Genomic DNA, 22993 nt, shown 5'->3' on the forward strand with positions numbered 1-22993 from the left:
CATTTTTGGCTCTTTAAAGGACCATTTTGATGCTTATAAGTGGCATCTGTGTAAGAGAGCCGCGTGGGAACAACTTTTCTTTTTTTTTTTTAACCTCTGCTGCTGCCTGAGGCAGATTGAGTCACAGGTGCCAGGCACCAGCCATTAATGCCCTGCCATGCGTGCGTGCGGACTGCTGTGGAAGTCCTGGGCTCAGCCTGGCCCTTGAGAAGGTCCATTTAGTCCCATCCAGGAGTCACTGAACACAGGCGTCTAAAAGGCACTGTCAGAGCAAATGAAGCAGAAGAGGTGCTCCCAAAAACCAGCAGAGACAAATCTCTCCTCTCCGCGTTCTGAAGAGATGCCAGTTCCTCCTGTGTATACACCTGGCAGAGCAGCACCGCTCAAAGGAACATCTCAATCTTCTGTGGCAGCAAGCCCAGGAGCTGCTCCGCCAGCCCCAGCCTGGTTAACTGCTAGCGGGCAGTGAGCGGGCGCTTCCTGAGGAGCGAGGGTAGAAGATTTCCTCTGCACCGGGCACACGGCTGCTCTGGTGCTGCAGCTCTCTGACTTCTGAAGTCAGATTTCTAGAAAGTGTCCTCTGCTTGACAACCTGCTGTGAGTTTGGCATCTGAGTTTTGCTTCGCCACCTATCCAGCGGCCCTGCGTCCACAGGCATCGCTCCTATCCCGTGTGGTGATTACAGAAAAACAGCCCTACAGACCTCATCTCCCTGCCCCTTCTCCAATACGCGTATTCCCATGTCCTCAGAAGCCCTGTGAAGCTCTGCTGCCAAATCTGTCTGCCTGCACGCCTGCCAATGCATACACTCTGACAGACACGGCTGTGGCACTCGGCAGCATCCCCTGCGCTGCCCGTCAGCAGGTCAAAGCCACACTGGCAAAATGCTCAGATGCCAGCAGAAGAATCCTGGGAGTTGATAGTTTTAAGTCCAGTCTCCAAATTCCTGTAGTTTCTGGTAGACATCCTCGAATTTGCTGGTAGAAAATCCCCTACAAAATAGCTTCATGGAGTACTGAAGGATTCATTTATATAGAGCAGGGGAGACTATGTGATTAACAAGAAAAGCACATTGAGTCTGGGGGAAAAAAGGTGGTGTGGATGCACTTCTATTTAACATCCTTAAATTATTGCACTTTTAATAAATGAAGAAGCTAGTCCAATGTAACAACCCCAAGCAGACATATCCAGGAATTTCCCATCGGTGTCCCCTGTGGCATACCCAATCTTTGCATCTTTCCTGTCTATTTTTTAGTAAAAAGGACTTCTAATTTTGTGTACTTTATTTGTCAGCCTGTTCAAATTATCCCTACAATAACTTTGTTTCATTCTCTCTTCTTGAGATAAAAACTTTTATCTCAAGATAAAAAAAGATAAAAACTTTTACGTTAAAAATCAGAACAACCCTTCTTGCATACACTGGTTTTGTGCTGTGTGTATTGTGCCATCTTGAATTTTACCACTGCAAACTCAGAGGCATGATCTCTCCTCCGCATGGAGGAATGATGTGGTTATTTATATATAACATACAACATGCTATGTCTTCCTACATAAATATATATTAAAAAAAAAAAAAAAAGACGGCTACCACCTCAACAATATCTGAAAAAATAACATTCTTATTTCAGTGACGTTTCACTGTGCACAATCAGTTGGCTTAGTACACTGTGCATGAATGCATCAGATCTAGACTCATCAGTGACTGTTACTAAACTTCAGTTTTTAGCTCCTGTGTCTTTCTTTCTTTTTTTTTTTTTTTGTTAATTTCAACATAATTCTGACTACATTTTCAAATCTAAAAGAGATAGTTCATAAAAATATTACGCAGATATTCACATACAGTAGAAAATTTGTTTTCCTCTTAAAGTCATCCAGCAGTACAACTGAAATAGCAAAATCAGTCTTCTGTCCTCTTCTGTTTTTATTTTAAAATATACATGTATCCTATACCATGTATTTTGAAAAAAAAAGGGATGCCACTAGGCACTAGATGTTGATTTCTTTCCTGACACTGTTCATGAAAATCAACATATTTGACAAACAAACACCACTGTGACCAACTGCAGCTAGAACAAAAAAGTCACATCTTAAAGGCTTGAAAATCTTTCACTGGGAGTCAATATCGATAAATTAATGATGATTTAAATAACCTTTTGGTGTGACATTTGGGAAAAATAATGGAGATAGCAAAACTTACACTGTCTCCTTGTTCCTTCCAGGTGTGAACCCAGCTGTGACTCCCTTACTCTCAGCCTCACTTTCTGTTACTTTTCATCTCTAGATAAGATGCTCTGACTATCATTTTCATGGGATTTAAATTGTGTAATTTGAGTGCTCATGAATGAAAAGATAGTTTTTGCTTTTTTAAAATCAAACAAACAGCAGGCTATGTTATTATTGATATCAGGGAGAGTTTTACTAAATTATTCCTTTGACTATAGTAAGAAACACACACAACTTTAAATACCAGTATCCCAGGAACTCAAGTATGAACAAAAGGTCATATAAAATTGATCTGACCAAAGCTCCATCTATTCCCATACCCTACTTCCTATCAGATACACAGGGAAGGGTATTATAGGAAGAACATACTTCAGTACTGTAGAATAATCTACCACCTTTCATAATCGGGCGCCCTGGCACTACCTAACCGAGAGCTAATTTCCTCCACATTTTTTCCACTTGCTCTTTGAAACCAAGTGAATATCTGAATGCATCGGAAAGTGAAATCAATGTAAGACATAAAATGAGCCACATGAACTGGCAGCCCATGTAATGCTGTTGGTCAGATTGCTTTCCATGTTAACTGTGGTACTTACCTGATGCTGCTTTCCTATGCTTCTTTGCATGCTGACTGAAAGCAGGTTGCTTCTGTACAAATTCCTGTTGAAATACAGGCTGCTAACACTGAAATACATCACCTTTTAGATCTGCTCATTACTCTGTTCTTGTCCATTTTTCTTAATCCATTTTCTTCTATGGAGAAATTTATCTATAGTTACAGCTTTAAAACAAGTAATTTTATTTGCCACTTGGTTTAGGCTAACACCTATCTTTAGTCTCACTCCACAAGCTGGAAATTCTAGCTAGATTGCTTGTGCCAAGCGAAAGCCCCCTTCTCACCCAGTTCCCTCCCTTGTTCAAGAGCACCCAGCAGCCTCTGCTGCCCTGGATCCAGCGTGGTGGCAAGGAGAAGTAGCAGATTCCAAGTCCCAGTAATAATGCATCGAGGAAATGATCCCAATGGCTTTCAAATAAAACAGATCCTCCCAGCAGCACGGGTGAACCTCTGGCATCATATCCAGGATCCGTCCTCCTCCTTCGCTGTTCCTTGCACCTGAGATATGACAAAGTTCCTGGGACCAGGCATCTCCTTCCTTCTCTCCTACATCTGCTCAGTCACTCAGTGAGTGCATGAAATCTCCCCCCATTTGTGTTCTCGTTACTATGAGGACTGCGACTGGTAGGAATTCCCTAGGATATCCTGCATCCTCCTGGCAACATATTTTGCCCTTAACCCAGGAGACAAATTAGCAGAGTGGTTTCTTTTCTTCCCCTGCAGGACACAGATGTCTTGGCACAGGATTTGCACTGAAGAATCCCAGTTCAGCGTTAGTAGTCTTTTCCTTCCTCTCATTGCTAGACTGCTCACAGCCGGTCACAGGCCCTATAAGCTTCGTTTCTTAACCTGGCTGCCCAAGGAAATGAGACATTTGCAATACTGCTTTTCATTTCTCTCTTTTTCCTGCCTGTCGGTGCCCTGCTAGTAACACAGGAATCCACTGAGAAACTTCACCTACATTTTAAACGGGGCAGAACCTCAAAGAAAATCACATTCCTAATGGTTTTGCAGAAATAAACAGGTTGGGGGCGAAAAGAGATCTAATATCTAACCTCTTGGGGGATTTGCAAACATAATTTTGTACATATTTTAGGTGGCGGCAGCTGGCTGGCCAGTAAGGAAGCTCACACAGGCTAGCCAAACACCCTGCTGTCCTAGCCATGGTGTTCCCTGCAAAATGAGGAGTGCCACAATGGTCCTGAATGGGACAGAGGTGGGAAAATGTATCAGAAATCAAGGTTCATGAATTTTGCTCCTGCTGGAGCAATTTGTTTTCTTGCCTTGTGCTGTCCTTTAAAGAACATGCTGTTTGGTTTTAAAACTAAAATCAGGTTTTGTCTTTGTATAACTTTTCTATTTGAGGACCACAACATACTATTTGAGTAGTGTATCATTTTTACACACACCCCTTCTGTAATTAGGCATTTGCCTTATTAATAAAACATGTAAACTGGCTTTGCTTATTTAAAGCACAGCTCAAGGTTTTTCCTGATGGACCTTATTCACCAATACCTTTCTAAAAATAAACCTATATACAAATAATACATATGAAAAATAAAATAATAGTAAACGTGTTAACTATGTAAAATGCCCAGATAATAAGCTATGAAAATTATTATGCTTCTTTACCATTCATTAAACACTAGAATAGTTGCTTTCACATGTATGTGTGTTATTAATCTTGAAAAGAGCACATATAAAGAATAAAATAAACTGTGAATGCTTTTAAACATAGTGATTTTAGGGGGGTTCAGAGGACAGACTTCTGTTTAATTGTGTTTCTGGGCTGCTGCCAGGCTGTCACTATTCCCTAGAGCTGGATCTGTGGACATCAGAGGTTCTCCCCTGAAGCTGCATCTATAGACATTAAAGATTCAGAGTCCTTACATACCTTAAGCTCAGACAGACAGGGGACTAGGCTCTAATTACAACCTATGCCCATTTAAGGTTCTTTAAGCTTAATGCAGAACCCTTGATGTAAATGAAAATCAGGACCTCAGCCACTTCAAATGTGCTCACAAAGAAAAAAAAAAAAAAAAAGAGGTTAAAATTCTGTTTAACTTCCTCTTCTTATCAAAGTTTTGGAAAAAGAAAGCCTTTTCATAACCACCAAGGTACTGTGTGTTTTATCTGAAGCCTGCCGTATAAAAACGGTGATTGATTTTTCCACATTAAGGGCAAAATAGCAGGAGATCTGTGCCTCGCTAACTCTCACACACACACCTGCTAGCAAAAGAGAGGCTCACTATTCAAATCAAAATGGGATTTCTGGGTTTTAACCGTAGGACTTCGAGGGCTCAATTCCTTTGGACTTGTCTTAAATTAAGAGCCAGAAATTATTTCCCTATGAATCTCCAAGCTAGATCTCTGCCAAGGTCACGGGTCACGTGATTGCATCCAGAAGCTCGCTCTAACTTAGCTGGTGATGTGTTGATGTGATGGGGTTTCAGCGCAGGATACTTCAGAGTGACCGAAGCCGGTTCCCATGAGTTTTTAATTCATTTGGGGAGTACGTAAAACCTGAATATCCTTTTCAGACCTTTATCCCATGTTATATCTCACCAGAAATGCAAACTTTTATGAGGATCTTTGGTTTCTTTCTTCTTTATTTTGTGGGCCATAGATGTATTCATGGAAACAAAAAGTAAAAATGCCCTGTAGAAGCACGGCTGTGAAAAAATATTACTAATTAAATGTGGAGCAAGTGACTATGATAAAAGCTCTTGGTAATACTCCTGGCCACCATGGGACAAGAGGTCATGCTTCGTGTGCCAAGAACGAGAGGGTGATGCTGCAGCGTTTGAGAACCGGTTGGAGAGTCGGTTCTCTAGATCAGTGGCCTCACTTCACTGGGAGCTGTATAAACACAGAAGTCAACCAAATAAATTTAGCTGTATTTATAACTCTCTTGTGTAGTGAAGTACACGGAATCAAGGGACGTAGAAGTTACAGACTGCCAGTAATGGCAAAAGAAAACAACAATAAACACAACTTTAAACACACATTATGTAGAGCAGACAAGAAAAAAAACCTTTCCAAATAAGACTGCCCATGGCTTAGTGACACTCGGCTGTTCCACACCAGGGTCCCTCCCCTCTCTGGTTTGCCTCTTAGAGGAGTCTCCATCTTATTTAACAGTCTGAGCAGAACAGATTGGCCGGGGTCCTCTGCGAATCCCTGCAATAACATTAGGGCTTCCTCGCCACAGTGGAAAAGGCAAATGTAGTTTTCTTGCTCACTGGGTACCGTACAGAGAAAGTACTTGAATGATTTCTTCACAATGAGAGAAAAGAAATATGTAAGAACTACTTGAAGAGGTATTAATGAAATATTTTTAATTTCTTGAGGTTAAAAAAAAGAAAAAAAATCATCCCAGTCTAGTCTCCCACACATATAACACCCACACATTTTGAAGAGACCTGTAGGATGATGTAAATCAAGTCCAGAAGCAACCCAGGAGATGTCATTTTCATTACAGCTACTGGTCTATGGTGTGATTCAAGAGCAATTCCCTTACCCTGAATACAGAAGCTCTGCTAGGCAGTGCTGTATGTATGCTATCTTCGTACTTCCAGTAAATCCCGTGCAGCCTGTATCTTGGGACAAGCACCTGCAAGAAGTGCAGACCCAACGAGCAGGTCTTCTGCATTATCTTATACTGAAAAAGACAGAGGCATATCCTTGTACTACAGCCCAAACATGCTGCAAAAACACACACAAAAAAACACACACACAAAAAAAATCCACACAAAAGAAGATTTTAATGAGAACATGTACTACAGAGTCTGGCTAGTAGTGCATCCTTACCACGGATCACCAGGTGTTCAAAGGAGAGGTATCCATGCAGGATTCCTGCTCTGCCTTGACGTGTCTCTTTCTGAGCTGTATTCTTCATCCCAAGGGGGCTATTTTCATGATTTTTTGAAGCATCTCTTCACTATCAATGTGTTGACTTCATGAACTAACTCAAAACTCTACGCCAAAAGAATCCCAGGATGGTTTGGGTTGGAGGGGACCTTATAATACTTTCTTTGGAAAAAAAAAAATACCATACTGGTATTTTTTCAGTCTTCCACTATTTGTATTTGTCTTTTCAGGCATCATTGACAAGTGCTACAGGAAGTTTTTTAACAAATACCCTTTATCCCTTAGGATGCATAGCAGCTGGACTGTCCGACCGACTTCTGACTCTACACGTTTTTCAAACGTTTCTTTAACTACTTTTTAGGAGCAACCATTTTTATTAACCTTTTGGTACTTCTAAGTTGTCCAGCCTTTATGCAAATTGCTTTCCAAATGGATATAAAACATTCTCATTGCTACTGCTGAATCATTCATTTCTGTCCTTCTCGTTTAACTATTTTCAGTACCTATTTTCAGTTTCTATTTTCCCCCAATTTCTTGTGCCTGTTTCCCTTTTCTTCTCTTTATTCTGCTTACAAAAACTTATTTTCCTTATATTTTAAGTATTAGTTCATCTCTTTCAATCCTCTCTTTTTTTTATATATATTTTTATTTTCTTTACATATTTACATCTCTTATTTTTCCATTTCCAAAATGTTCTGCTTTTTTTTTTTTACTTCCCACTGATATAATTCTTTGTAAAGCCTTCTCAGTCCACAGCTGTAACGTAAAGAGAAGAGAAGAGAAGAGAAGAGAAGAGAAGAGAAGAGAAGAGAAGAGAAGAGAAGAGAAGAGAAGAGAAGAGAAGAGAAGAGAAGAGAAGAGAAGAGAAGAGAAGAGAAGAGGACTGTGATGCTGAGAGAATTGAGCTTACTTCCTCCTGCTTGCAAGCCTGCAGGTTTCCTCTCAGTCATGCGGGTTTCCTTGGCTTCTCATTTAGAAAAACAACAAAAAAAAAAGGAGACAAGAACTATGTGTTCTTGGCTTGTCACCGTATTTTATTACCTTGAAGGACAGAGATCAACTTGTTGGGCATAAAATGAAAACTTTAGAACAAGCAGCTGGTTGTTTTTTTAAAAAAATAATTTTTATTTGGCATCACCAGTCAAACCTTTCATGTTGCTGAAACCTATTGCTGTCTTTGAAAAATCAGTCATTCTAAGCTGGTAAAAAATCAGTTCAAAGAGAGATTTTTCTTACTTTATGATTTCTTAGAAGCTTTTGAAAGTGTCACCTCAAAAGAAGAATAATAAATACTTAAAATATGTTCCTACTCTCTTGTATGAAGCAATAATAATGGATATAAATTCTGGTCTTCCACATATCACAACATAAAAGCTATGTTGAAGGAATATCAGAGGTTGAGAAATCACATCCTGAGAAGTTAGGAAATGTCAACCAATATTATGTTGGCTTTTATGCACTTATGCATTATGATGCAGTTCTCATTTATGTGTCCCCATCTATTATTTTTTTTTTTCTTAACAGAACAAAAGTTTCACTACATGATCAGTTGCCATGTGTTTGCTTTCTTTTTATTGCTGGGTGGGTGATCCACCACTTATGACCATTGTCATTTTGGCTACCAGGCTACCCGCTAGCAGCGATGGATTCTCAGCTTCTGTGCAAATGAAGATAATAATTTAAAAATGTTGACCTTTAGTCTGCAAATATATAGTTACAAAAGGGGAAATATGAAAATTAAATATTTTGGATCAATTCCAGGATTTGGAATGGGATGTGCTTTTGTGTGCAAGGCTATTATGCTTACTGTCCCTAAATTTGACCCTTCCTACTCCTGCAAGTTCCTCTTCTTCCACTTCAGCAGCCTGAAGTCTATCATCTAATTCACATCTGGATCTTTGCCCAGTCTCAGTCTTCTTGTGCAGTCGGTTTTAAGATTAGATCAAGATCTGAAAACCCTCATTCAGCCATCCCCTTACACTGGTGGTATCGGAAGGCTGCAGAGGTGGGATTCACCTATCTGAGCCAGTTGCCAGAGATCTCTCTTACAGTCGAGGAGAAGAAACAGAAACTCGCAGTGCACCACTGATCCATTTGAGACACCAGGAGATAAACGGCAGACCAGACATCTCTGACGTCTTCTCTTAACACCCATTGACTTTGAACTTTATGAGAAGGTCTTTCTTGGTAACTGCCCTTCCAGTTACTGGGAATTCCAATTCCAGGCATTTCTTTCTTCTCATTTTCAAAAGTTGCATCTTTTTAGATACACTCTTTCTGGGAATCCTCCCCCCCATTTATCTCTTGTTTGTTCTCTTTAGCTGATCTGGATCCTGGCTTCTTTATTATCTTAAGTATCACTTCTCCCCTCGCTCCCAAGAGCAGTGTTTCAGCATTTAAAAGTTTGACAGGCTAATGATGACAAAAAGGAATAGACTTAAACCTCATTATATTTTTCAACTTCAAAGACTTTTCCTCATATTTATTAATGCATCCTCACCATATTTAAGTCAGAATTATCACAGCTTTTTCAAAGTAAGGGGAACTGCAGTGGAGACATTAAAGCCTAATGATCTTAGGTATTTAAGAGGTACAAATAGTCACCAGAAAGCCTAATCTGAAGAAGGCAAGATAAACCTGGCACTTAGAGGTTTTTCAACGCTTGTGTTTGGTGTTGCCCAAGTTTCCCAAACTCTTCGAGCCTGCGCCCTGCTGCAGTGAATTGAAATACCTTAATCTTCACAAAAAATGGTGTTGTCAAAGGCTGCTGCAGTACTCCACACTTAATTAACTAGCCCCAGACTAATCCAAACTATTCTCTACCTGGTCTAAACCAAACTAGTTCTACGCAGTAAACCCTTACCTTGCATGTTTGGGATTTTCCCTAAATATGGTCCAAAATTCCTCCATGTACACTAAATTTAGCAAGCTAATGTTCCAAAGCTTTATGGAGGGAGGGAGGTATTACAGTTGTCTGTGCAAGTTACCCTCCCCATAAAGGCTTCAGTTCACAGCACTACAGAACACGGTGGTTCACTTTTTATTACAATGTATTGGCATTCCTATTTGTGTTGATATATGGCAAAAGCATTTCTGTGCAAACATATCTATTGATTTAATTCTGAAAATATACTGCATTGCTAAGTATGAAAAAAGAATGTGAGATTTAGGACCATTAATTTTTTAGCCTGTTTATAACCCTAAGTTACTAATACTCTTCTAGGCAGTGCAAGTTTATACTATACGTAAGTTTTTCATACGATCATAAAATTCTTAATTATGTAGGCTCATTTTTCAGGTTATTGTACGTGATAGTCCATTACCATTCTTATAATTTATACAAAGGATGGAGGAGAAATTTATCTACATTTATTTTATTTATTCTAAATGATTACCAATGCAATCTCTAAAACAATTATTATCTCTGTCCATCATAGTTTGTAAAAAGAGAAAGTAATAACTTCATCAGGTACTACTGCTTTAAATTGTTTCTGTTCTAGTGATTGGACATTGGTTATTATGTACTATTTAACTTCAATGGTAAGTATGAACTTATATTGCTTCTAAGAAAATGGCATTCTCAAAACAAACTTATCAAGTGGAATTGAGATCCCTAGCACACTTTTCCATAAAATATTCAAAAAGCAGAAGTTCAGAGTATCATAAACTATGACGCTGACGTGCTACTCCACACAAAATGTTACCTTCAACAGGAGTTAGAATGATTTTTTTCCCAGTATTGTTTTAAGAAGTGATATTCCAGATTAAGATAAATTACCACTGCTACAAAGTTCTTATCGTTTATTGTGAAATATGGTTTTAGGAAAATGAATGTGCTCTCCTAGAAGTAACTGATCTTTTCTGTGAATAAAACAGTCCACACTGGAATTTTATACTGTCTCACCATCATCATCAAGTATCTTTTTTTCTTTCACCAACATCAGATAAATGCATCATAGCATTTTATTATATTTTTTAATGAAAATTAATAGCTGGTAAAGGCACAAACACATTTGCACACCAGAATGAATATTTTGTGTCTCTCCAGGTGGCATGCAATATATCAGCAACCATCATATGCTAATTATGCCTCATTTGTGGCTTGGAAAGGCAAAGTTCAAATTTCAGCCTCAGGTACATGTGGAGAGATGTGGAGATTTGGGAAGAATTCCATCGTTCCTTGTATCCTCTCCTACCCTTCCTTGTATCCTCTCCTACCCTGGCCCCTATTTTTGACATTTCTGATGCTCTTGGACTTAAACACCACAGCAGCGGTGTAATTCTAAGCACATGATAGCAAAAGACAGCAGAATTAAATGTTTAGCCCAACCCCATATGCCCCGCTCCCACTTCCCAGGAGCTGTGCCAGTGCAAATTCCCATCCTCGTTGTCCCAGCAGTGGCTGGGGTGCCCTTGTCACCCCCCTTTTCAGCAACCACTACGGCACGACGGAGCAGCTGTGCTAGGTGTGGGCTCACAGGAGGTCAGGGCATCCTGGCAGAGCACATCCAAGAGAGCAGGCTGTGGCGATGGGGACAGCCCTGTATCACAGGATGGATCTGGGAAAGCAGGTGGCTCCATTAATCTTTGAAATCCTGCAGGTAGAAGTCATTTATTTCCCCTCACGAGCACCAGCTTTGTTGAAGAACAGAAGGTTAGAGGAATAACAGTAATAATAAGAAAATCCCTTTTATTTTTCCTGAGGGTTTTTTGCTCATCTACATATTGAACACTTCCTCCGTTTGCACTTTGTGATCTCCCTCCTGCCTAACTCGTTCCTCCCTTCAGTGTGTGGGAAGGCGAGGCGCCACGTGAGGTGTGAGGAAGGTGAGGTGCCATGTCAGGTATGTGGGAAGATGAGGCAGCATGTCAGGTATGTGGGAAGGTGAGGTGCCATGTCAGGTGTGTGGGAAGGCGAGGCACTGTTTCAGGTGTGTGGCCGTGTCAGGAGTGAAAAAGGTGAGGTGCCATGGCAGGTATGTGGAAAGGTGAGGAGCCATGTCAGGTGTGGGGATGAGGATCGCCATGTCAGGTGTGTGTCGGGGGTGAGGTGCCATGTCAGGTATGTGGGAAGACAAGGTGCCATGTCAGGTGTGTGGGAAGGTGAGGCACCATGTCAGGTATGTGGGATGGCAAGGCACCACCTCAGGCATGGAGAAGGTGAGGCACCATGTCAGGTGTGTTGGAAGGCAAGGCGCCATGTCAGGTGTGGGGATGAGGATCGCCATGTCAGGTGTGTGTGTGTGGGGCAAGGCACCGTGTCAGGCGTGTGGGGGAAGCGAGGTGGTATGTCAGGTATGTGGGACAACGAGGTGCCATGTCAGGCATGAGGAAGGTGAGACGCCATGTCAGGTGTGTGGAAGGACAAGGTGTCATGTCAGGTGTGAGGAAAGTGAGGCTCCATGTAAGGTATGCAGGAGGACAAGCTGCCATCTCAGGTATGCGGGAAGGCAAGGTGCCATGTCACGTTAAATGAGAAGGCAGGACACCATGTCAGGCGCGTGGGGAAGGCGAGGCGTCATGTCAGGTATGTGGGGAAGGCAAGACGCCATGTCAGGTATGAGGAAGGTGAGGCACCATTTCGCCATGTCAGGTGTATGTTTAGTTGAGACACTGTGTCAGACGGATGCATGCAGCCCTCAGCCTCCCCATAACCGATGTCTGACGAGGAAGGGGAGCCACGAACATCCAACACGTCCCCCTGGGGCAGGCTGCACCCCAACTGCCCCCTCCCCTCCCCGCCGTCCCCTCAGCGCCTTTCCCGCCAACCCGCCCCCCCACCCAGCCGCGAGGCGCCATCACCGCGCCTGCGCCGCGCCGGGACTCCCTCAGCGGGTGACGCCACCGCGCGCCGCCGCCGTGACGTGGCGGGGCCGTGACGCAGCAGGCGGAGGGGGCGCGAGCGTGAGTTCCCTGCCCCCCGCGGCGGGACGGGACGGGGCGGGACGGGGGGGGGGGGGGAGGCAGCGCCTCAGGGGGGGAGCGGGGCCGGGAGGGGCGGCGGGGCCGGGCCGGGCTGAGGGAGCTCGGCCCCAAAAGCCGGAGCTTGGCCCGGTTCCGCGCCTGGGTCGCGGTCTGGGGGCCGGGTCCTTCGCCGCTGTGCCGCCAGCCCGGCGCAGTCATTTGAACCCGTCCCGAGCCGTTAATAACGGCCGTGCCTGTCGTTATTCCGTGATAAACGGCCAAATAGCAGGGTGAGGTGAGGTAAAGGCGCTGCTCCATCAAGCCTCAGCAGCTCCTGTGCACACCTTTTTCTTCACAAGGCCGTTCAGCAACCAAGGAGCCGATCTGCCTCTTTTTCAGTCTAATCTCACCATACCAACATATTTCTAGTGCTAATTTTGTGTATAATCAATTTCTTAAGCTATTTTTCTGCAAAGCAAAGTGTACATTTAAGGGATGAGGGCATATCTTTTTTTTTTTTTTTTTTTCTGCCTCACTTGCTAAAAGAATCAGGCTTTTTTCAAAGTTAAAGTTCCTTAAAAATCAGAAAGGAAAAGGAAGGAAAAATCTTACAGTAGTTATGGTCCAAATTTAAATTATTATTATTATTTTTTTTTGCAATGGATCCAGCATAATGTTTTCTTGAAACATAGCTGGGGCATCAGAATAAAACTAACGCTGTATGCAAATGTTTTTAACCTTTGCCCCAGCTGGTAAAGTAATAAACTTTGAGGTAACCAGATAGTCTGTAACTAAGCTGTTTTTCAAAGTGTTCAAGAAGGAAACAATAGTTTCCTATGCATCAGTTTCTCATTTCTGAGGATGTTGGAAATAGCGAAGACAGTGTATGATGAGGGATTTTTGACTTTCTCATACAAAACCTCAGATATACTTAGTAACTGACACATATATGTATGTGTTTTTAATGCACAGGTGCAATGATTATGCTGCGTTAGACCAACGGAATGTTCTTCATCGGTGACTTGGGGTGTTTTGAGGATTGTTATGTGAAGAGGTAATATTGTTTATGGAAGTGGCGTAATGTTTTTAATGTTTTAAATCTTTATATGAAAATGGTGATAGTTGCATGCGGTTTTTATTTGTACCTAATGAGTTGGATGTTGTCAGGTCAAAAAGAAATATGTAGTCAAATGACAGAAATGCAACTTCGATCTGAAGCTTGCTGAAAACTTTGGTAAAGTTACAATTACAGAGTTTAAAAAAAAAGATAAGTGGTCAAATCAAGAATGTTTTAACTTCAGTTACTTTAACAACATTGATTGAAGTATTTATTACTGTAACTTCTCATTCAAATCACTGTAAACATATGGTAAGCCTCAAAGAAGATGTCACTCTATTTGATCTATTGAGAACAAATATGTTTTAGTAGAATTCTTGTTTATTTACTGCTCTCTAAAATTTATGCCTCTGTTTTATTTAATATGATTTTCTGTCCTTTGCTAAATACATTTCCTGAGATACTGGGACTTCCTGTTTTTTGTTTTCTTTAAAACAGGGATTGAGATGGATGAAATATCTTATTGGCCATAGCAGGAACAGGATGTGAAAGGTGGGTACTTTGAAAGAATACAGTTAACATCCTTGCAGAATATTCTATATTTTTTTTTAAATCTGTATTTGTCTGAGCATAAAGAGATTGCATATTGTAAGGTACAGTTTGTATTCAGATACTTCATAAGAAGCACCTCTTTCTAATGGTAGATCTAGCTACCTTACCTCCTTTCAATTCTAGCAACATTTTTGTTCTGCATTCTTTGAATGGAAATTTTAGAATGTGTCCTGTTCCTATGGTTTGTATGTTCTATAATATTGTAAAACTGGGCTGAGGAAATGCCACAAAGTGTTTCGCAATCTTGTGTTGTACATTCTGTTTAAATGGGGTCAAAGAAAGATTCACTCAATTCATGCAATTTCCTCCTTACATAGACAGTCTTTGTTTCCGTGCTTGACATGTTGGGTATCTTTGAATCATTTCTATAATGTCATCAAGGTATATTGGCATACTCCAATGGAACTGTGTTCAAAATTTCCATAGAAAATATTGGTTCAGCAGCAGTAAAAGATTTTGTAATGCTTATCCTTATCTGCAGTCAATTTAAGATTTTGTCCTTACTTGCTTAGACTTAATTATAATGATAAAATGGAAGCATTGACTTACGGGGAACCAGAACACGTTTTTAACTTAAAAAAAAAAAAAAAAAAAAAAAGATAAAATATGAGCATATGTTTTTACAAGACAAATATTGCCAAATAACAGAACAGTTATGCTTGGATAATACTTGAACACTTATGAAGTATATTTGCATATTGTTATTATCAGAGTTGAATGAAGTGTAAACTTCTGTACAATGTAAATATTAAAACTACTTATTGTGTACATCCTTAATGATTTTTTTTTTAGTTTTGAGAATAAAAACTTACAGTCACTTTTTGCTTCCTTGCTTTCTCTTGCTGGCGTAGCAAACAGGTTCTTACTGTTAACTTAAGATGGTGTTTCAAGAATCATGTCATCTTCTCTTTTCTCTGTATGACTTCATGAAAACACACAGAACAGCTGGGTAGAAACCATCCTACTCCTCACATGATGTTTGCTGATTGTGTCTTTGACTTCCTATAGCACAATGTTTGGAGGTATTGGTTTGTCCTTAATAAGCTGATTAAACTCAGTGGGAGGGGTATTCAAGCATTTTTTATTTATTAAAGGACTGATTTCCTGGGGATTTATAAACATAATTAAATGTTTTAGGAAACGTTATCACAGTTAGTGTAGCGATACATCGTAATTTGATAATTCTTACTAATTAATATGAAAAGCGTAATCAAAACGCCATCCATCTAACAGTGGTACAACTGTGCTGTGCATTCAGCAAGGAAAGACTATCTTTGGTTTGGTACTTCACTCTTTTTACTACTTTAGGAAAGAACCATTTCCTCACAAAAGCTTGTGAAATATTCTTTCTATTCTTGGTCCTTTTTTGCCTTTTTATTGAAGGGTTTACTGTACTGAAAGTCCTGCCGGAGGGCAGGCTGGCCAGAGTCCTGATGCTGAAACAGGCTTAGCATTGAGCTGTCAATATGCTTACAGGCAGTGCACAAATGGAAAGGAAATAATATATAGCTCAGTGCATCTTTCAGAGCTGTGATGCATTGTGGTCACTTCATTTGTGGTTAAGCTTTTTTCATGGGGTTATGTAAAGTGTAAAATTCTGCAGTATTGAGTACTGTGAGTAATGGTTATATGTCTATTTACTTTTTTTTTTTCCCCTAAGTGTAACTTTTAGCAGATGCGATAGGATGTAAATGTCTCTGTATGTGTCCTGTAGTTTCATTCTGTGGCTCAGTCCTTTAATATTTTTCAGAAAGGCAGAGAACAAGATTGATTTAGAAAACATAATCATGTTTAATGCTAGAGAGGGGTCACGTGCTGAGACGAGCTTTTGAGTACCCCAGTCTTGCTAAAACGCCCCTGTCACAGTAAGTCTCTGGGAAGGCAGGAAGGTGGAAAGAACAAGAATGTTCTTGTGTCCTGCTTGGCTTCTTGCTGAGAAAGGCAGGTGCGTTGAGGTGGAAAAGCAACTCAGAAAATGTTTGATGCAAGTAGGTACAAGGGCTGTCGGGAGAATGACACTACACCTGAAAGGCTTACCTGGATCTCTCAGTGCAATTGGTTTGGGCTGTTAGGTAGCTTCTAAGTTCATCGAGGATTTTTGCTGTGTGGTTGAATTTGGAAGATTTCCCTACTCAATCTCCCATACAAAGTCAGATATTATCAGTAAATGAAGGTTGGAATATCTGTAGGAATTATTTAACGATTTCACTTGCCCTCTTTAAAACAGCAGAAACCAAACCAAACAAAGCCTTAAGGGTGCATCTTCTGACTACTCGGTTTGTAATTTGACCATTACAAGTTACAAGTGAAAGGAACTCTGCTCTTCTAAGGGCTGTTGTTTAGGAAGAACACTTTAATAAATTATGTATGGTGACAGATTACAGCTTAAATTGATGTGAGTTCTGCTGTAGTCATGCTTCTTTGCCACTTTTCTTATGTGTACATTTGTGATTCTTTCGGATGAAAAATAGAAAGCAGAGTTTTTCCTGTTACTGATTTGTAACTTGTTTCAGTATTCTACGTGTCATTGATTTTAAATAGCAACAGTACAAAACTTAATCTCAGGCTTTTTTTGGCCTTCCCTGAGTGGTTTTACCTCCTTAAGTGAGGTTACAGCCTGTCAGTTTTCTGCGAGTGCCTGTAATCTCATGTTTGTATCAGGCTGCTGTTTCAGTGAATTGCCACTACATACAGGAAGACATGAGATTCTAACAGCTTTTGGTCTTTGTCGGCTCAATCAAAACAGAGCAGGTGGTGAAGAAATAAGGTAGATCCATATTTTTAGGAAGTGAGACGGTTATTTAAATATCAGTGTTCAATCCAACATCAGACTCTGTTAATGCCATGCACTGTCTTAAAGGTAAATGTTGGTGAACCCCCCAAAATACTGTTAGAGAATCCAAAAGGATCAGTCTAAAAAGCTGCATAGCTCGTTATGCAGATGTGCTCAGTGTAGGATGAATCAAGCACTTTAAAGTTACCAATCTGTCAGTAAAATCTCCCAAATTAATAATATGGATATTTAGTGGGATTTACTGCTGTGGTCATAAGCAATTTTGGAGGCTTTACTGAAGAAGGAAAACGAATTGTAACTGGATTTGGAAAGGAAGCACTGTTTTGTATTTCAGGACTGACATTGGGACCACCCAAATGTCTTCAGCTGTCTTTTGTTATTTTCCAAAAAGGGTTTGTTCTTTCTAGAAAAGTGTTTAGGAACAGAGAGTTGGGTCAATCTCTGTTATGTTTTTCCCTAAATGGCAATATTAAACAAACTTCACAATGATGTTCCTGTTGGAGGAAAAACAATTGAGAAGTTTGATTCTCTCTCTCTTTTGCCATAGGCAGTTGTGACTTCAGAGCTTCAGATGTGCCTTTTTCTTGGAAAGTTTTGAACAGTTTTAACTGGATATTTTCCCTTTAATGGTCAATATAGTATCTATGATGTTTTATTAAGTTAATTCAGGGTTGTTTTCTTGTAAGTTCTTGTAAGGTAGTGGGATGTGGAATGTTTTCTTTCATATGCACGTGTTATGTTGTCTACTGAAGTCTTTTTCAAAGGGCAAGTCTGTTGTATCGCATTATGGAGGAGTTCTTACGCAGAAGCACAGTTACTGCTTTATGGAAGTCGTGATGGTGAAGAGTCTGCAGTTCTGCCGTTACCTTTGCTTATTCTGTCTTGTCTTCTCATAAATCAGCAGTTTTCTTTCTGGGAGTGTATCCTAATAAGCAGATAACAGATTTGGAGACTGTAATAGGTGAGAAAGGAGCAAGGAATTACACTGAAGAAGAGGGGAGCAAAGCTACCTGGCCTGAAATAATGTCTTCAAATGTTCATGATAGCACATTCTCAAGGCAGGGGACTGTGAGTTAAGAATCTTGTTCCTGAGAGTTTGGTTAACTTCTGATATATGTTTGTACTTACAGTCAGAGTAAACAAACGTTAGCTTAGGGAAAATGTGTGATGGAGAATAGTATAGAAAATGACAAACTGTGGTAAAAATCAGTATTGTGCTGTCATATGGCATGTCATCACACTGCATGGTGCTGGATACCTCCTGAAAAAGGGAGGTGTGGAGGAGAGGAGATTGAGAGAAAAGACTGAAGGAGTGGTGTGTATGGGGGTGGAAAATTGCTTGTATGAAGAGAAATTGAAAAAAGTTAGATTGTTTAACCTTTCAAAGGTGAAAAAAAGATGAAATGTAACACAAATACACAGAATGATGAATGGCTTGAAAAAAGTAATTCAGGAGCTTTTATTCTGTTGGTTCATGATACAAGAGTACGGGAACGTTTTGGGAAATCAGGTTGGCAAATGGAGAAAGGATATACTAATGTTGATGAAACAGTGAGCTCTGCGTTCCAGGGATGATTTTAATTTAGGAGTTTTCTTATAGAAATGGGATAATCTAGAGTGCAAGAACATTTAGTGACACAGGTTCAGGTTATTTTTTTTTCCCTGGGAGAATGTAAGCCTTCTTTTTTTTTTTTTTTATTATTTGAGACAATGTTTTTTCATTGGGATCTTTTCTGCTAAAGCTCCCCCCAAAACTATGTATTGATGGTGGGAGTCAAGGAATTCGGATTGCCCCTAGTTTGCCTACAGGAGGAAAGGTTGTAGCATCTCAGTGATTCATTTGCTCTCTTCCCCCGTGTCAGGTCACAGGGGTGTTCTCTTGGGAGTATTTGCTGGTTTGCTTTCACCTTCTTGTCAGTGGAGACATTTGGGAAGAACTTCCAGCAGTAACACTGGGGTCCTCATCAATTTGGACAGACGTTATTTAGGGCAGTTGTTCTCGTCGCTTGCCACTAGTGAGACTAGTTAGGCATTAGAGCGGGTTGCCCAGGGAGGTGGTGGCGTCACCATCCCTGGGGGTGTTCAAGGAGAGGTTGGATGTGGAGCTTAGGGACATGGTGTAGTGGTGACATTGGTGGTAGGGGGATGGTTGGACCAGATGATCCTGGAGGTCTTTTCCAACCGTAACAATTCTGTGAGACATTGTTCTATTCAGCATTGATTTTTCTGTCGCCTGGACTCATGCCTTGAGTAGGTGTTCCTGAAGTGCTTTAATCCAAGTCAGTTCATAAGTTTATTCTGTACCTGGAGTGATGGAGGTTTTAGGGAGGGTGAGATGAGCTAACACTGGCTTTTGGTGTCATCCAGCCAACTTCTAGCAACTATGTAAAAAAATCATAAAAGATAGCAGTGGGGGTATCTTTATCAAATAAATGTCCTTGTCTCTGTGCCAGTTTTCTCTCTTGGTATGGTTCAAGTCCTAGAAACTGCATTTGCTTTCAGTCTCTATCAAGCTCAAATTCAAACCCGAGTGATAAACAAAAGCTTCAAAAGCAGTGTTCAGCAGGAAAGGACTACGGGATCAGCATTTACTCATTCCCACTGCAATGTCCTTTTCAATCCATTTAGTGGAGGCTGCAGTTCTAACTTTTTTGGGTGTATTTAGCAACAGCCTGACTTATATTTGTTGTATTTGGCTCTAGAGCAGCAAAGAGCAGATGTCAGGGAGGTGCTGTGACAGGAATAAAACGATTCAGCAAGCTTGTGGGAATCTGGGGGGGAAGGCTGTAAGGGGGAAGACTTCCTCCTATTTTTTTTCTGTGCTAGAATCCATACTATACCATCCAGAGTTGGCATTCAGTTCAAACCTTGCCATGTTGCAAGGGTTGTTGCATTGACACAGGCATTCTTTCCTACGTTTCATGTTGTGGAGTTTATTTATAAAACAGCTTATGCCTGTGAAATTATAATTGATACCTTAATTATGGGGAACTCGCCTTAGAGAGGGTAGTTTAGTGACCTGTGGGATTATTTTTTCTTGTTCTGAGTAGCCAAGATTTATACTGCAACATTTTCTCTGTGTGATTCTTAAACACAGAATTCCCCTGTCAAGACAGAAAAAACTTCAGTAATTAAGAGGTACTCTGTCAGGATGATAAGCCTAAAATAATGGTCAACTTTAACTGTTACTTATGGTTGGAACATCTAAATAGTAAGCTTTACTTTTCAGGGATCATCACATTTTTCAAAAATACGCATTTAAAAGCCACTGCTACGTGTTGCCAGTCTTTTCATAAGCAAGTGGGTGCCAGATGTATGTGGGATCCTGGGGAAGGTTGTTGTGTTGGTTTCTTTTTGCTTTTGTAATGAGAACGCTTCAAAAGTTCTTGCCTTTTTTATTTATTTTTGGACTGGAAGTATTTTATCTTTCTCTTGATAGAGACAATTCTGAAAACACTCTGTGCAACTTGTTAGTGGAATGGTTGCTTGTTTATCTTTCTCTTATCTTTTTTTTTTGCTTATAACCTACAAGCACTTCAAGAATATCTGTTGCAGCAGTACAGTCTGTAGACTGAGAACATAAGCACAGACTAATTTGCAGTGGTTTTGATCACAGGGTGCTGTATTTGAGAGTTGTGCCAACTCTGTTGTCTTACATGGATAATGATGTACTTAATACTTTGTGGAGCCTGAGGGATATTTTTTTTCCTGTGATGAAAACACGTTGCTTATACAGTAATCTGAAGAGGAGGATAGTAATAAATCTGATTTTCCTTGAGATAACGCTCCTTAATCTTCTGCTTTATAAAAACCATGCTGCCTCCTGCTTTGGATCTTTTGGTTCTAATGGGGTAATTGTAGCAACTCTTATCATTTTCAGGAGAGATGAGATTTGAAATAGAAAGAATTTATGGTATTGTGTGCTTAATCAGAATATAATGAAAAAGTCTGACTTTTTTTTTTTTTTTAAAAAAGGCAAATAGTGCAATGGAATGAGTTGTCAGAAGCTTCGTATCTGTAGGATATGTAGTGTACTTACTCTGTTCTCCTCAGGACTTGTGAGGTCATGTTTGGAATATGCAGCTTGCATTTAGGAAGAAGTCTTTTCTTATTTTTTGCTGATGAACAATGTAGATGTCATGCTAAACGGAAACACGACAACCCAGCTTGCTTTTTAGCTCCATCATTTTGAGTTTCTTGGCTAGGTTGTCAATTTCAGTGACAAAGTGACAAGCCCTTAAATAATTGTGGTCACATCTGGTCCAAGAGGATTGAGTGAACTCTTTTTGCTTCCCTCAAAGGAAGCCAAGTTTTTGTCAACAACTGCTGTGATGTTTATTCAGGCTGCAGGTAAATCCTGTCGAGAGCACGATTTTACAGTTCTGACCAGTTGAGGGGATACTCTTCTGCTTAAGATGAGATGCTGAAACTAAGACAATTTGATTAGCATCATTTATGTCTGTCCTGTACCTAATTTCTGCTTGGTATTTTTCACCTGGTTGTCAAATCCCTTTGTTTACTGCAAATACTGCAGTAAACAAAACATGTTAGAACAACTATAAATTACAGATTCTGTATTTAAAGGCTTTATTCTTGATCATTTAATCCAATTTTTTAAAGGCTTCTACTACCTGATGAATTTCACTGTAAAAGAAGCATGAAACCGTAAATTCCTTTTAGGCTAGATCAAGACCTGCAGGGATCACATGCGTGTTTCTTTTTAGAATGTTATGTAAGTGTTAAACTTGCCTTTATATACTAGTGTACTGTGAAGACAGCTGCCTATTGCAAGGGAAGCTGGCTTCTCTATCTTCTCTGTCAGCTGAAGCTAAGTGGAGGCTAGGTACAGCTACCGAGGGGCTTCTTATTACTCATGGAACAAGTGCTGAGCAGCTGAGGGTTTTTTCAGTAGCCAGAGATCTTACTAAGCAACTGAAATTATTTTTTAAACCATAACTTTCATAGTCTCTTATGACATGCTTAGGTACCTGTGATAATGCTTTTATATACTGTTAATTATTCAGAGCAATTGTCATGTTCTTTCTAGAACAATAATAATCTATTCCATTTGGAACGCATTAATTTATAATTTCTGCTCAAACGTGGTGGTATGCTGGGAGAGCAAAATGCAACTTTTCTGAGACCTTTTGAAGAGTTGACAACTTTAAGGTAAAAATACCTTAAATTTACAGGAATAGGTAAATGCAATACATTTACACATATGTCATGATGTAAGGTCTGGGTGCTTGTGTACGGTTTTGAGGTCTGATTTTGGTCCTTGCGAATAATGTAAGGATAAAATAGTAAGACCTCCTAGAATGTTAAGAACAACCCCTTCATAGTTCTGTGGTCCTGCTTCAGGCAAGCAGAGAAGCACATAATGCACACTGTACCACTAGCTGTAGCCTTTGGCTTAAAATTAAGCTAGTTTTCAGGCACACTCTACTTCTCATAAGAAAAAACTTTGGTTAGTAATATTATTCAGGTGTAATCGATCTAGTGGTAATAACTTTAAAACCCTTTTGGAGTTATTTTGTGTATAAAAATTATGTAATATTGATGCTCATTGGAATGTGACTCTTTTTTTCAGATTTCAGTACAGTAAGTTTACTTGCCTCTGCAAGACAAAAACAGAACTACTTTTATTTTTTATTTTTTTACTTTTTATTTTTAAATCAAACTGCATTTATAGAACTTAGGAATCTTTGAGAGATCTTTTGATCAACTTTAGAGAAGCAGAAGAATTCTTTAGACTAAGAAGACTGCTAATTATGTTGATGGAAAATCTTCGCTATACAGTTGTTTGTTCTGTATACATCTATTCCAGTTTCAGGAAGCTGTTAACTTCAGAAAACAGGAGAAAGAAAAACAAAACAACAACAAAAATAAAACACCCAGATTGATCTACAGAAGTTGT

At 40.0% G+C, this 22993-nt stretch overlaps 1 protein-coding gene across 1 annotated transcript in view; it reads left to right on the plus strand.

The window, feature by feature from the left end:
• Window positions 1-12548: 12548 nt before the first annotated feature.
• The window catches only part of ZNF438 (zinc finger protein 438), a 45991-nt gene continuing 35546 nt past the window's right edge, over window positions 12549-22993 (plus strand). Inside the window, exons 1-3 of the mRNA XM_084282325.1 lie at window positions 12549-12613; window positions 13586-13667; window positions 14169-14222. The gene's annotated coding sequence lies outside the window, so the exon portion shown is untranslated. The remainder of the gene's footprint in view (window positions 12614-13585; window positions 13668-14168; window positions 14223-22993) is intronic.

The sequence above is a fragment of the Netta rufina genome, assembly GCF_964035555.1.
Source record: "Netta rufina genome assembly, chromosome: 2".
Classification (NCBI taxonomy): Eukaryota; Metazoa; Chordata; class Aves; order Anseriformes; family Anatidae; genus Netta; species Netta rufina.